The following is a 17,077-nucleotide window of genomic DNA, read 5'->3' as shown; positions in this document are numbered from 1 at the left end:
GAAACCGCCGCCGTTTGCACTAACGAAGAGGAGAGATGGGACGCCATTGAGCAAACGGTGCGAGAAAGGGAGCTGCCTTCTGCGCGTCACCATCATCGAGTCCGAGGCGAAGAGGAGGAGCGCGAGCGGGAGGATGAAGTCGTTGTTGCCGTTCGTGAACCAGACATCGTCGCCATCAGAAGCTCTTGCCGCCGCCGAGTATCCCGTCACTGTCAGATCCAACGCATCCCCGTTGGGGCTTCAAAGGGGGAGAAGAAGCTGATTCCGTTACACCCACTGCCGGAGGGAAAACCAGCTGCGTCACCGCGCCTCTATCGTTGGGAAACGCTGCTGTCACTGCTGAGATCTACTGCCATTTTGTTTATACGTTTTCCCTTTGTTACAGTAAGCCTTTCTGTTCTGAAACTCTCACGGCTAGTGTATATGCGTTATGTTATGTGTTTGGTGAAAATTCTGACGTTTTGGTAATGTAGTATTGATTCTTGGTTATTGCATGTCGCGTTTGGGGTTGCCGCTGTTGTTGCGAGGGTGGAATGGACTGTGGTTGTGACTGCTGAGGGTATAGGCCGAGAGAAAACGGAATTTGTCACGTAGTTAAGTCGTGAACGAGGTTGGGGCAATTTCTTAAACTTAATTTACTATAAAAAATTGTTTTAAGTTGATATTGATATGAAAAACATAGTTCTATGATTTCGTAAGTTTTATGTATTGAACTGAGTTTCTTGGAATGAATATAAATGCTAGTTTGAATGGTTTATTGATTGATTGAAGATGCTTAGTTGGATTTTGTACTTGGTTTAAGGTTATTATGATGATGATTGAATTGTGACTGTTTTTTATTATTGAGTCGAAAAGTTGGTTTGATTAAATACTATGTAAAATAATTTTCTTAGTTTGGGGTTAATTGGTTATTGAAAATAACTCGGGATTTGAAAAGATTTGGGATATTAGGAACAAAATTTGTTGATTTATCATAAATGATTCTGAGAATTGGAAATGATTTTAACATTTGAAATTGGTTTGAATTGTTGGTCATGAATTGAGTTTTGGAAGATGATTTCGGATATTGGAATTAGTTTGAGTTATACTGTTTTGGTTGGGACCCTTAAAGCGTAGCAAAAGTCCCAGTTTTAGAGGAAATGCTATCGAAATTTTTATAAAACTCTAAAACTTTATTTAAAGCGTTATTTAAAAGCAAATCTGATTTAGGAATATTATTTGATTTCGATTTATTACGGAAATAGTCTTGTTTTCAATCCGATTTATTAAGAAAAGTATGATGTTTTAAATTCAATCCTTTGAGGAGAGATTTTGTTTTAAGTTATGATTTGAGTTCGGATTGTTAAGAAGAAGAAAGAAGGAGAAAAGAGAACACGGCACGTGTGATTATGAAATGATTAAAAGGTAACGTGAGGGTGACAAAAAGTAAATAGTTAAGATGCTGATGTAAAAATGTTAAACCATGGGTTTTATGTGTGAATGATTGTGCGGAGATACCCGTGTACATGGAATGGCTTCCAGGAGAAAGAGGCACATGCTTCAGCTGGAGAATCAGCACCTGCAAAGGTTTGGAACCTTGCAGAGGTTATGCCGCTGGAATGCCTTATCTGACTTGCGAGTCGGATTACGTCGGGTGCGCGTCGAAACCGACAAATGAGCTCATTACCTGCGTTAGGGATAGGCATGCATCATGTTGCATTTGTGTGCTTTGTTTGAGTGTGCTTAAGTATTTTAGTTTGCTTATTTGATGAATTCTATTTAACTAGTAACTGTGATACTTGCTGTAACTGTTCTGTATATGTGCTTGCCTTGAATTTGTTTGTGTTTGTGATTGAGTTTGTTGAGATTGAGTTTCGATAATGAATTGTTTTAATTTGTGCCAGAAGCCGAGATTTGATTATGTATTGGGTCGGAGGTCGTGATTGGTTATGTTTCGGCCAGAGGCGATGATTGACTGGATTAGAGATAAGTTTTGGATAAAATGTTATTTTACATGGAATTTTTTGTAAGAGAAATACGAATTTTTGATTTGAATAACAAATCGATAATTACTATGTTTTAAAAATAGTTTTTAATTATAATATCTTCTTACCATAATTCTCAAAAAACCTTTTACTGAAAACCCTTACGAGGATGATGTTCTCACCCCCTATAGACTTCTCCTTTCAGGGAACGGACAAAAAAGCACATGAAGAATTTTTGAGTTTAGCTTATGCAATATGGATGTATTAGTTCAGTTATTATTTATTCTTCCCTCGCCATTAATATTATAACTTTGTAAGAGGGATAGGAGTTATATGATCTGTATGTATATAATATGTATAAGTTACTTGATTGAGAAGTTTTGTTTATATATATGCTTGTTTATTTTATTGTAAAAGAAGTTTTTTCAGTTTTTCAAATGAAATAGCAACGCAATTCCGAGTCAAAGGCTCATATTTTATTATTAAGTATATAAAGTCATCGTAATACCTCTTGCTATCGAGTGGCACGGTTGGAAGCGTGACATTCTGATAGTGAGGATGTTATAGGCTACCCCTGTGTTTGCAGTTAATCGGGTATCTCCACCTGTGTTTGGTATTGGAGTTGGAATTAGAGTTGTATCAGTTTATACGGCAACTTGTTTTTCTTGTTGAATCATCTCCCGATAAGTTGCATGTCTTCTAGCTAGGTGTTGCTGTCTTTGTTCTTCGGTCATCTTCTGTCTTCTTTGCCTCGCATATTCTGTCCAAGTGGATCGACGTTGACGTGACTGTTAATTTCGTGAAGTTTCCATTTCTATTTTTCAGAAAGATAGCAATATGCAGAGAAGAAAAACGTTTGTAAAACTAAGATTGAAAGTGAAAGAGTAATTTAATTTTTTTGAGGATTATGTACGACTGAAGGTGGAAGGTGGAACAATTTTTTATTGAAAGTGAGTTGGTTTTTAATTGAGTACGTAGCAGTTTTTTTATTGGAAGTAAATCAGTTTTAAAATATGTCGTGGATTGAAAGTGAATCAGTTTGATACTCTGTCGTGAGATAAATTCTTTTTTTATAAAAAATAATAAAAAAATAGAGGACGTAGTAACAGTTTGTTATATCGAATTCAGTGTTTAACAAAAAAGAAATAGGGGTTAAATAGGAAGAAAAAATTGGATACTAAATTTTCTTATCCCATTATACATTGGTATAGCCCATTATATATTGGTATAGATTTGATTAAGGAGTACTCTTTTATATATAATTCTTTTTTTAAAGATAAACAATAGATATCAGAAATATGTAAACTATGTGTTGTAGATTTAATTATTCCAATGACTTTAGTTAATACTGATTTATTTTTCTTTATAATTTAAATACTATTGTATTCGCAGCTTGAAATAGATATTAATAAATTAATTATATTATATACTATTAGTTATTGTACTATAATTATATATTGATCATGTATATGCTATTGTATTATGGGCTATTATATATGAAAAATACTAATAAAAATAATAAATAATTAATATTTTGTTGACGTTATCTTATTTATATCATTATAGTATAACGTTATTTATATTAATTATTTATATTTTAATAATTTTTAAAAAATATCATGAAAAATTGAAGATAAAAATATAATTAATAAATTTATTATCAAAATATCATGTATCCTGAGTATTCAGTTTTTTTTTTATATTAAAAGAGAATCAATTTTTAAAGAGGGATAAGAAAGGAAGAAAGAATTGGATACCAAACTTCCTTATCCCCATATATATATTTCTAAGCAATCACTAAACTAGGAATATATTTAAATCACTAAACTATTATTATTTAAATATTTTGATAGCTAAATATTTAACTAAACTGTTGTAATATTTAACAAAATTTTAATGGAGTTATGTAATATTTAACTAATCTCCATTTAAATATTTAACAGATATCTTAGAAATTGGAAATAAATATTTAAAAAAGGGCTAAAACTATAATTAAATATCAAATTCACTAATTAGTCTCTCTATTTTTTATTTAATAATAAGAGGTAATATATTTACACCATTTTATTTTTAGAAAATATCTTATAATTGAATATTCTAGAAGTATCATGTTTATTACTTAATTAGCGGCTGCCTGTTCAATCGCTTTTCTATTATTTTTAAGAGATTAAATTTTAATTTATAATTTTGTTTTTAAAATTATAAATTTAATAAAATAATTTAAATATTAAAAAACTAAAAATAAAAATAAAAATTTTATTAAGTTATTTAACTTTTAGAATATATAAAATTTATAAATTTAAATTAAATAAGATATTAAGAAAATTTATTATGTTGTTATTACGTGTAACAAAATCAAAATAAAAATTTAGAAACATTATTAACAACTAACTATTTATAAATGCTATTAACTTTATTTATTTATTTTTAATAGTATTTAATTTGAAGTAGAAATAAAAATTTATATTTAAAATACTCTTTATCTTCATACATAATTCCAATTGAGAAAAAAATATTTTTTCATTTTACATTTAATTTTTAAATTATCTTTAATTTTATTATTTTTTTTAAATTATTAATTTATATTTTTATTCTGTCTCTTCACTATATCAAACACTATTCTTTTTCTTACTATATATTATTCTCTATACACATACCTGTCATTGTCTCATCGCGACTATTATATTACCTTGTTCTCCTTTCTTGCTTTTTTTTTTACCTCTCCTTCTACCTTCTCTTCACCCGATCGTTATTAATTATCACCAAGTATCATTATCGCAACTTTTACTCTTTTCTATTACTTTGATTTATAACTACCTATTCGGTTAATATTTATGAGTTGTTGAAGGTTTGCTAAAAAAATTAAGACATAAAGCGTTTAAAATTTTTGTCCAAATTATCAAAATTTGATGTCAGTAATTCTAAAAAACAATATCAAAATATATTATTTTCAACTAAAATAATAAAAATAGTATATGATTGTAAGTTTTTTAACTAATAATTATAAATTTAAGTTGCAGTTTAATATAGTACCTTGGAACAGAAGGCAACCATTACAATCCACATTTGACTATTATTATATAAGTTTCACATTTATTTTATTATGTATATTAATTAAACTATACTTTATTATTTTATTTTACATTTTTTGAAATAATGCCATCGTATTATAAGGATGAGATTAATTTTTATAATCTAATGCGAACCTTTTTATTATTTTGTTCGTCATTGAATACTATCCATAAAAATTAGTTACTTAAAGTGAAATACTATATAAAGAGAGACAGAAAATTTTTAGATTTATCGTTCTAGTTTACTTCTCAATCCTCACTTAATACACTCAAATTTAATAGTTTTGATGGCGGTGATTGTTTGTAATTAGTTAGAAAGTTTTAACTTTCTCTTTCTGTCTCTGTCTCTCTACGATTTTGAACAAACTCAATTTTATTATTAAATAATTTTTTAAGTTCAGAATATTTTTACTTCTTATATAATAAGTATCTTTTAAATTATTTAATACATAAAAGTTACATCCTTTCATTTATCTTGAAAGTTAAAAATTAAAGTTAAATGATATTAGTTCTTTTATTAAGCACAAAATAAACTATAAGTCTAAATAATATTAGTTCTTTTATTAAGACAGAGAAACTCCATAAAAGAGTAATATTAAGTCTCGTTCTAATATATGAGAACATGTACTGTTTATTATATTATATATTATCTTTGTACCACATCAAAAGGTAAAAATCTATATCTTCCTTTTGTTACATATTTTTTTTCTGTCTGAATTAGCTTGTATATTATCAACTTATTTATATTATTTATACAATATTTTTTCTAGTAGTTATCCATTAATAAATATTGAATTAACAATTCTATTTATTGTATTTCAATGTGTTTATTTCAATTAGACTCAATAAATTATCAAAATTCAAATCTATTCTCTTGAACTACTTCTTAATCATATGGTTGGAATCGTTTAAATGAAATATCTTTAGACTCTAAAATTTTTAAAGTAAAAAAAAAATACAATAAAATAAATTAAAAAATCTGAAGAATAAAATGATTTTTAAAATGAATATATATATATATATATATATATAAGAAAAATAATAAATTAAAACTTGCGTGGCCATGACATAAAAAAATAAAGAGAAAAAAATAATTATAAAAGTTGAAATAATGAAAAATATATAACACAACTCTTATTCTGCCACATTTAAATGTTGTGTCAATCTAATAATCAATAAAAAATAATATTATCTAATGTAAAATAGTTTAAAAATAAAAAAGAGATTAACAAAATCAATTAACAAAATTTTTATCTTAGGTTGTCAGATTATTTAAAAAATCAATTAACAAAGTTCTTATCTTGCTACATTTATTGTGTTATATGTTAATTGTAAAACCCACAAAATTAGTAAATAATTAGCTAATAAATTAATTATTAATCAAAAAAATTAGAAAATGGGATTTTATAGTTTAATGAGATAGAGCTAATTAAAATAATAATTTTGACACTAATTTTAAAGAATTTGGCCCAAAATTGAGCCAAATGGGCTAGACTGGGAAAACCAGGCCCGTAATGGGCCATGGCCCAACCCAACTTAATGAAACAAAAAGAGCTTTAGCTCTCTCTTTCCCCCTTCTCATTATGAAACATGCTGGGGGAGCTAAGGAAAGGGGAGAAACACCAAACCCTCACTCATAATTTTGATTCCTCGTAACTTCTGATTCAGAGCTCCGATTGACGAGCCGTTTGCGGCCACGCGTCCGTAGCAACAAGTTCTACAAAGCTCAGTAATCAATTTGGTAAGGAGGTTTCATTTTCAGTTTTGAATTTTTTGCCCAATTTCAAAAATTCAATATGTAGGTGTAGAGATTTTTGATCCTTTGATGTTATAGCCTTGAACTACCTTGAAGAAATCATTAGATTTTGCTCTATTAATGCTTGAGAATGATAAGAACCCCCAAACCCTTGTGAAATCTGTGATTAAGTGGAATCTATATTGATTTAGTGATGATTATTTGTATTAGATTGAGTTGTGGGTTGTTTTGGGGTATGTTAGTGGTCCTTGATGGTGTTGGAGACTTAACATTGGATTTTGGGGAGCTAGATATCCATTTGGTGTGACTTTGAAAGCTTGGGTCTTTACAGAATAGTGCTAATCGTGGTGTTTTGGGTTTATCAGGGAATCGGCCAAGGTATGGTTTTGATTTCTCGTAATTAAAATATAATGTATCATGAAAACGTAGGCTAGTTGCCTGTAAGATAAGAATTGAATTATTGATATGGTTGGTGATTGAAATTTAGTTAATATTATGTTAGTTAGTAATGTTGAGATTGTGGTTGAGGTTGTGATGTTGTGATGAGTAATGTTGTATATGAAGGTTGGTAAATGATAATAACTATGTTAGTGATATGTTGTTTCGAACTTGTACTATTGGATTAAAAACTTGGTGAAGATGGAAAGTAAGTATGTTGAGAAGTGTTATGATGATTGGTATTATGTTGGTAGAGATAATTGATGATGTATGTAATGATGATAATGATGATGATGTATATATATATATATATATATATATATATATATATATATCTGTGTGTGTGTGTGTGTGTGTGTGTGTGTGTGTGTGTGTGTGTGTGTGTGTGTGTGTGTGTGTGTGTGTGTGTGTGTGTGTGTGTGTGTGTGTGTGTGTGTGTGTGTGTGTGTGTGTGTGTGTGTGTGAGTTGTTGATATGGCTTTTGTTGTTGTTAGAAATGAATTATTGTGTGGGAGTGATTATATATGTGAAGTTGGTGTGATGTGGATTGAAAATGTGGTGTGTTGAGGAGTGTTTGGAATTTGTTTGATGTGGTTTGGTAAGATTAAAAAGTGATGGAATTGAAGTGTTGTGAAAAATAAGGTTTAGAAATCTTGTGAAAATTTTGTGAAAATTTGATTTTTGGCCGAACTTTGGTGAGCCATAACTTGGCTTTTGGATCCCCAAATTGTTTCAAACTTATTTCATATAAAAATTGGGTCTGTGAAGTTTACGCTGTTCGAAGAACAGATGAAAAATGTTTTGAAACAAAAACGTTATGCGCTTCAGAAGTTTGGAGTGCAAACTAAAAATTCTGTAGCATTCAGCATTTTTGCTGTTCTGCATTGGTTGCATACGCGACCACCTACACGCGACACGACCAACTTTTTCGGGTTGGGCATCTCACATACGCGAGCAAGGTGCTTGCGTATGCGAGGAAGGAAAAAGTACGCCCACGCTTATGCGTGACCATTTCAGTAATGCACTCCCACGCGTACGCGTGGCCTCTGTTTCAGCAAACATAAATTTTGTGTTTTAAAATATAATTTTTAACCTCTAGACCTCTATTTCCACTCTTTTAGCCCCCTAAACCTTAGTTGTATATTGAGAGGTGAGAAGAAGGTAGGAAAGAGTAGTTACTTGGAGTTGAAGAAAGTTAAAAAAGTGGTGAAGTATGAATGAGAAGTGTGTAAATAGGATAGGTATATAAAGAATATGGCCTTAGTGAATGATTTTGAATGATTATGAAGGGATGTGAAATAATGAGTTATAATGAATTTCAAAAATGGATTTGTTTTGAGCTTGACCTGGTAAGGTTTGTGGTGGTTTACAGCTTGCCCAGTGTCGAGACATTATGTGGGGTTCGTAGTGGTTTACTGCCCACATGTTTTTAAATGAAAATGCTTTGTGGGGTTCGTGGTGGTTTACCGCTCACATGTGCTTGACTTGTCTGTTTTATTTGTCTGTGCATCGGTGTTTCAGAGGGATGGAGGGAAGGCGGTGAACTTAGGGACTTTGGTTAGAACTGTAATAAAAATCAGGAATCCTTAAACTTAGATACCTCTCCTTAATTTATGGTTTTAGATTTTACTTCTAAGTTTAAATCTTTTGTCGGAAGTTCTAGGATTGCCTTTGACTTTCTCGGGACCTCATATGTTAGTTATGTGAGTACTGTTACGATATTGAGAACCTCCGGTTCTCATCCCATACCTATTTTGTGGTTTTCAGATGTAGGACGTGAGGCACCTCGCTAAGGCATACTGGAAGCTTCTGATAGCGGAAATCCTTGTCTTTGAGATTTTATTTTGAATATATGTATATATGTAGATACTTTTATCTCCACTACTTATGCATTTTATGTATTAACTTCCTCTTAGAGGATAGTTTGGAAAAATAGGTTCTGTAACTCTGTATCTTGGGCTTATTTTGGGTTCTCTTATATATATATACTTATGTGCTCAAGCCAGTTGTCTTCGCGAACCGAGTCTTGAGCTTTGATATTTGTACCTTGGAACTCTCTTTCGATTATATCTATATTAGCTTCTCTTATCTTCTTCGTTTATTGCTTACGTAGCGTGAGTGTTGCGCTTTTTGTTTTACCATTTTTTATTTTAACTTTTCCTCAAAGGCTCCTAGTTATAAATCTTTTTACTATACTGTGTATATAAATTTTTACTTTTAGATGTTGTAGTGCCTCGCCACCTCTGTTTTACATCCAAGTTGTAAAGCTCTGTGTGATAACATTATGGTATCAGAGCAGTTCATTCCCATAGAGCCTCAGGGATAGAGTGATTATGCTTTTGAGCATGCTCTAAGTCGTGTTTATGTGCTATTTAGGATATCTAACTGATAAACATAGCATAAGGTTCTTGAGTTTTCATTTGGGACTTTGAAGCATTAGACTTGCGATATTGAGACTGATCACCTTTATATCACTTGTTTTGTGTGAACAGGGACTAGATGGTGACTCGTGGACGCGGTCGCAGGCATGGCAGAGGTAGAATAGGAAATGCAAACCCTGAAACGATAGGAAATGACACAACGGACTTCATGACTACCCTGGAGAACATGGTTGCGACTATGCAGGCCATAGCTGCTGCCATAGGAAATCAAACTAATAATGGAAATGGCAGAAATGGGAATGATGGGTCGATGACCTTAGCCACTTTTCTGAAGGTACATCCCTCGACCTTCAGAGGGACCACAAACCCTACTGAAACTGATAACTAGCTCCGAGCAATGGAGCGGGCTTTGCAAGCTCAGCAGGTGCCCAAGGAACAATGGGTGGAGTTTACGACCTATCAATTACAAGGTGAATCGCAATACTGGTGGCAAGGGACACGACGTATTCTACAACCAGATGGCACTATGATATCTTGGGGTGTGTTTCAGACTGAATTCTACAGGAAGTAATTCCCTAGCTCAGTTAGAAACAGTAAGGAGCTTGAGCTGTTGCAGTTAAAATAAGGTGAAATGTCTGTTGCGGAGTATACAAATAAATTTGAAGAACTGTGCCGATTCTCTCGAATCTATCAAGGTGCTTCGGGAGACTTTGAGGAGTGGAAATGTATCAAATATGAAAGAGGACTCCGGAATGACATTCTAAGCTCAGTTGGGCCTATGGAGATTCGAACTTTCTCTGAATTGGTAAACAAGAGCCGTGTTGCCGAGGATTGTTTGAGAAAGGCGGCTTTGGATAAAGGCGACCATCAAGCCTTTGTTAGGAGAGATCAGGATAGAAATTTTGCACCGAGGGGCCAAGAGTTTAAGAAGAGTGGTAGCCACCGGAAGAATGATAGAGGGAAGTAACTAATTATTCAGAGGATATGAGGTGCCAAAGGTGGGGAAGTTTTCACCCGAATGGGCTGTACCGAAAGGATTTAGGACTGTGTTACAAGTGCGGGATGCCAGGTCATATCTCCAGGGACTGTTCCCACAGGAGAACTCAGGACGCTGATCAGGCGTAATCACCAGGTGAAGGTAATAAGGAAATTGCTAATCTAAATTTAATTTCCTATTATGATATTGTGATGCCACAATTAGTTTTAGTTTATGACGGAGATGAGGACTTCGAGTTAAAGGTGCCAGGCTTTACTGATGACTTGAATGTGCATATATTAATTCCTTAACTTATAATGGCTAAATTTAAAATTTCTTTTTCCGTGCCACTGGATGGTTTGTATGGGCTACCAATGTACCACATATCATTGGATGTTTTCAAATGTTCAAATCAAATTTTTACCACAGGGCTTGTGTTAATAAATCTTTGCGACTCAACCCATTCCTTCTTTAGAATTTGTGCCAGGGTGCTATCTCAGATTTATTCCTAAATAACGATTTGATTATCCTCTGAACTCTACTCCTAACGCACAGGAATCTATCCTTTCCGCGGTGAGCTTGACCTTGTTACGATATGAACAAATGATCTATGAATTTTGAAAAAATTTGTTGAAAGTGTAGTACTCTCTTTCGTAACCTTATTGTGTTTCATGACCCTGCAATACATCCTTCTGCTTTTTAGTAAATACCGTTATGTTGTTTGATCACTTTTAAGCTTAAAATCCTTTTCGAAATCTAGTCAAACTTAGTTAATACCTCGTACAATTCCTTGATATAATCATCTTGGCGCTAGTTCCTTAAAAGTAAGAATTCGGGACATGGGAGATGAGGAGTGTAAGTACGCAACATTATGAGGAGTCTTGGAGCTTTAGTTCTTACCGACCGTATTGCCTGAGATTAAATTGACATGCTAGGATGCACCGTGTATGTAGACACCTGAATACGAAAGAAAGCCTTCGAACCTTAAAAAGAAGATTAACCTTAATGCTAGTCTTCGTGATACTTGAACCTAGTGAACCATTCGAAAATACTACGAAGTATTATCAAAAGAACTCAGGAGGCATGGAGGAAATGTCATTGTGTGGTGATGGACGCTCCTAGCAGAAAGTCTTCGAGTGTTGTATGAAGGACGAATAAGGAAAAGTAAATGTTAAGTAAGTGGTATTCTAAAGTGGAGTGTTGAGGTAATAGTTGGAGTCATTAGATTGGATCGATTACGAGTTTCAAGAAATTGTAAGGCCGAGAGAGTTGGGAAGCACAGTAAGAGGATAAAGAACTATCAAGAATGTTGAAGTCCGTTGACCAAAGGAGTCAAGAAAAGAGCAAGAAGGATAGGGGAAGAGTGTAGAGGGTTAAAGAGAGGACTTATATACCAAGTTTCAGGAGTTTGAGGCAGGGTGCTAATTGCTTCTGTATTAATGTAGATCCGGAGAAATTAATTTTTTTAGATATTGCACTAATAGCCAAAACAACAAAGAGGGACTAAGTGAAATTCGAGTTAAGAGTTCTAAGTGCAAAGCCGTTAGAGAAATTTTGCCGACCAAAGAGGGAACCTAGAGAGTCAAAAGGAGGAAGAGCTGTGTATTCTTGAAAACTATTTCAACAACTGATAACAGATGAGCAATCAACATAAAGAAGTTTAACCTGAAGTATGATGGGTCATTTGATGTATTAGAACAAACTGAACTAGTAGTATCTCAAGTGTTTTTATTACTATACTTTTGAACCTGCGCAACACATTCCTTACCTCGTAGCTCTGGAAATGTATTTCTCCATGTAACTTATGTCTGAGGAGCTTAACTAGTTCAATTCAAAAAGATCTAGAATTTCAAGTGACTCCAATTAGGATTGACAATGTCAACATTAAGAAACTTCGAAGATAGGAGGTCTCATTAGTAAAGGCGATATGAGAATCAAGTCAGAGAGGAGAAGCATACCGGAGGATTTGAAATAGGATGAGAGAGGACTAGCCGTGCTTAGCCGTAAGTAGTTGAATTTTGGGGACAAAAATCTAAATTAGATGGGTAGGATGTAAAACCCGCAAAATTAGTAAATAATTAGCTAATAAATTAATTATTAATCAGTAAAATTAGCAAATGGGATTTTATAGTTTAATGAGGTAGAGCTTATTAAAATAAGAATTTTGACACTGATTTTAAAGAATTTGGGCCAAGATTGAGGCGAACGGGCCAGACCGGGTGAACTGGGACCATAATGGGCCCATGGTCCAACCCAACTTAATGAGACAAAAAGAGCTTCAGCTCTTTCTTTTCCCTTATCATTATGAAACACGTTGGGGGAGCTAAGGAAGGGGGAGAGACACCAAACCCTCACTTATAATTTCGATTCCTCGTAACATCTGATTCGGAGCTCCGATTGACCGCCATTTGCGGCCACAAATCTGCAGCGACGAGCTCTACAAAGCCAATAATCAATTTGGTAACGAGGTTTCATTTTCAATTTCAAATTGCCTCCCTCCAATTTCGAAAATTTAATGTGTGGGTGTTGAGATTTTTGATCCTTTGATGTTATAGGCTTGAACAAACTTGAGAAATCATTGGATTTTTCTCCATTGATGCTTGAGAAAGGTAAGGACCCCCAAACCCTTGTGAAATCTGTGATTAAGTGGAATCTATATTGATTTAGTGATGATTATTTGTATTAGATTGAGTTGTGGGTTGTTTTGGAGCATGTTAGTGGTCTTTGGTGGTGTTGGAGACTTGACATTGGATTTTGGTGAGCTAGAGATCCATTTGGTGTGACTTTGAAAGCTTGGATCTTTGCGAAACTATGCTAATCATGGTGTTTCGGGTTTATCAGGGAATCAACCAAGGTATGGTTTCGGTTTCTTGTAATTAAAATATAATGTGTCGTGAAAACATAGGTTAGTTGACTGTAAGATAAGAATTGAATTATTGATGTGGTTAGTGATTGAAATTTAGTTAATATGTATGTTGGTTACTAATGTTGAGATTGTGGTTGAGGTTGTGATGTTGTGATGAGTAATATTATATATGACGGTTGGTAAATGATAATAATTATGTTAGTGATATGTTGTTTTGAATTTGAACTATTGGATTAAAAACTTGGTGAAGATGGAGAGTAAGTATGTTGAGAAGTGTTGAGTTGTTGATATGGCTTTTGTTGTTGTTAGAAATGAATTATTGTGTGGGAGTGATTATATATGTGAAGTTGGTGTGATATGGATTAAAAATGTTGTGTGTTGAGGAGTGTTTGGAATTGGTTTGATGTGGTTTGGTAAGATTAAAAAGGGATGGAATCGAAGTGTTAGGAAAATTGAGGTTTAGAAATCTTGTTAAAATTTTGTGAAAAGTTAATTTTTGGCCAAACTTTGGCGAGCCATAACATGGCTTCCAGATCCCTAAATTGTTTCAAACTTACTTCATATGAAAATTGAATCTGTGAAGTTTACGCCGTTCGAAGAACGGATGAAAAATGTGCTGAAACGAAAAAGTTATGCGCATCGAAAGTTCGGAGTGCAAACTGAAATTTCTACAACATTCAGCATTTTTGCTATTCTGCATTGCTTGCGTACGCGACCACCTACACGCGATGGAACCAACCTTTTTGGGTTGGACATCTCGCGTACGTGAGCATGGTGCTTGCGTACCCGAGGAAGGAAAAAGTACGCCCACGCGTATGCGTGGCCCACGCGTAGGCATGACCCTTCAGTAATGCACTCTCACGCATACATGTGGCACACGCGTATGCGTGTCCCCTGTTTCAGCAAACATAAATTTTATGTTTTAAAATATAATTTTTAACCTCTAGACCTCTATTTTCACTCTTTTAGCCCCCAAAATTTAGTTATATATTGATAGCTGAGAAGAAGGTAGGAAAGAGTGGTAACTTGGAGATGAAGAAAGTTAGAAAAGTGGTGAAGTATGAATGAGAAGTGTGTAAATAGGATATGTATATAAAGAATCTGGCCTTAGTGAATGATTTTGAATGATTATGAAGGGATGTGAATGAATAAGTTATAATGAATTTGAAAAATGGATTTGTTTTGAGCTTGACTTGGCAAGGTTCGTGGTAATTTACCGCTTGCCCAATGTCGAGACGTTATTTGGGATTCGTGGTGGTTTACCACCCACATGTTTTTAAATAAAAATACTTTGTGGGATTCGTGGTGGTTTACCGCCCACATGTGTGTGTCATTTTTTCCAATTAAAGATCTTGCGAGGTTCGTGGTGGTGTACCGCTCACAATAGTGGGGTTCGTTTTAGTGTACTGCCCGCCAGGTTTGGTTACTGGTGGTGTACCGCCCACTGGTTTTTCAAGAGGACGATATCCGGGTTAGCTACCGAATGTATCGGGTTCTAGCAAAATAATCAACACGTGAGCTTACGGCTAGTAGAAAAGGTATGCATCATGTGCATTTGTATGTTTTTGTTTGGGTGTGCATTGTCCTAGCTTGGCTAATTATTCATTCATGTTAACTGCTAATTGCCTACTTGATATGCATGCTCTCTATGTGTGCTTGACTTGTCTGTATTGTTTGTCTGTGAATCGGTGTTTCGGAGGGATGGAGGGAAGGCGGTGAACTTAGGGACTTAGGTTAGAACTATAATAAAAATCAGGAATTCTTAAACTTAGATACCTCTCTTTAATTTATGGTTTTAGATTTTACTTTTAAGTTTAATCTTTTGTCAGGAGTTCTAGGATTGCCTTCGGCTTTCCCGAGACCTTATATGTTAGTTATGTGGGTACTGTTACTATACTGAGAACCTCCGGTTCTCATCCCATACATATTTTGTGGTTTTTAGATGCAGGATGTGAGGTGCCTCGCTGAGGCATACTGGAAGCTTTTGATAGCGGAGATCCTTTTCTTTAGGACTTTATTTTGAATATATGTATATATGTAGATACTTTTATCTCCACTACTTATGTATTTGATGTATTAACTTCCTCTTAGAGGATAGTTTGGAGAAATAGGTTCTGTAATTCTGTATCCTCGGCTTATTTTGGGTTCTCTTATGTATATATATGTTATATACTTATGTGCTCAAGCCGGTTGTCTTCATGAACCGAGTCTTGAGCTTTGATATTTGTACCTTGGAACTCTCTTTCGCTTTTATCTATATTAGCTTCTCTTATCTTCTCAGTGTATCGCTTATGTGTCGTGAGTGTTGCGCTTTTCGTTTTACCATTTTTTATTTTAACTTTTCCTCAAAGGCTCCTAGTTATAAATCTTTTCATTATACTATTTATATAAATTTTTACTTTAGAAATCGTAGCGCCTTGCTACCTCTGTTTTAATTAAATATCAAATTTAGTACTCTACATTATGAGATAAAACCTCCATAGCCCATTCATGAACTGGGCGCAATAATCTTTGCTTTACATAATTACATATAGCAAAATAGCAAAGATTCTCCTTTTACCGGTGCCTGAGAGTGTCTCTGTTACTACCGGAATAATAGAGGCCAATGAGGCTCCTCTCAAACCAATCGAGAGATTCATTAGCAAACTGAGTCTTATTACAGTCAAAAGGGTACAAGACCAGAATTCCTCTTCAGTGATTTATGTGAAATCAAAAGCAACAGGAAACACTTTCTCAAAAAGAGAAAGAGCTTAAAGCAATAAGATTCAAGATGAGAAATGCTAGTAGAAAAAAGATGGGATGAGATGCTAGCCCTAGCGCAGAAGATCCATCATTGAGCCTTAGTCCACTACCGAGCAACAATGGATTTCTCTAAGCGGGGAATTTTTGCAAAAAATCTAGTTTCAAAAGCGGATGAAAGTCCCATTTTTTAATAAGATACACGGCCCAGGAGGTCTTTCATCAAGCAAAAGAGGGACAGTAAATGTAAGAGATCAACTAACAAAGAAAAGGAAAGAACCCCAAGGGATTTCAATCCAAGGCATGGTCCCATTGAAAGCCCAGGGAATCATTCCCAATACAGATAATAAAAAAGATGGAAAGGCCAGGTTGTTGGTAACCCTCACACAGTCGGAGCGTCATAGTGGCGTACGATTGTCCATGTGACGCGGATCTCGGTGAGAGAGGGTTAGCTCTCTCTCTTCTGTCTTCTGGTAGTCGCTTGTCTTATGAGTGAATCTGGTGGGCTCCCCCACTGGCATGAGGAAAGGGTCCATTCCACTAGCTTTTCTTCTTTTTAGAATCAATATAGGGTTTTCCTTTTCATGAGTAGATCTTCCGGCGCCCGTGCCTCCCTTTGCTGAGCTTCCAGCATTGCAATGGTTATCAGTTGAACATAGTGAAACTAATTTGAATAGGTACGTAGTCGCTCGACCATAAGGGAGAGGAATGAATATGGCTATCCGTACTCATTCCTCTTGTTTAGATTTTGTCTTCCTTCGTAGGGAGCCCTCTTTTGTCTTTCTATTTTCGTATAGAAAGAAGTCAGAGCTAGCTACCCGAAACTAGAGCCCTTTTCTATTGATATTAGGGTAAGCATTCCGTACTAGAGATTGAATTAGCACTA

The sequence above is a fragment of the Arachis hypogaea genome, chromosome 13 (assembly GCF_003086295.3).
Source record: "Arachis hypogaea cultivar Tifrunner chromosome 13, arahy.Tifrunner.gnm2.J5K5, whole genome shotgun sequence".
NCBI lineage: Eukaryota > Viridiplantae > Streptophyta > Magnoliopsida > Fabales > Fabaceae > Arachis > Arachis hypogaea.
Note: the sequence above shows the minus strand (reverse complement) of the source record.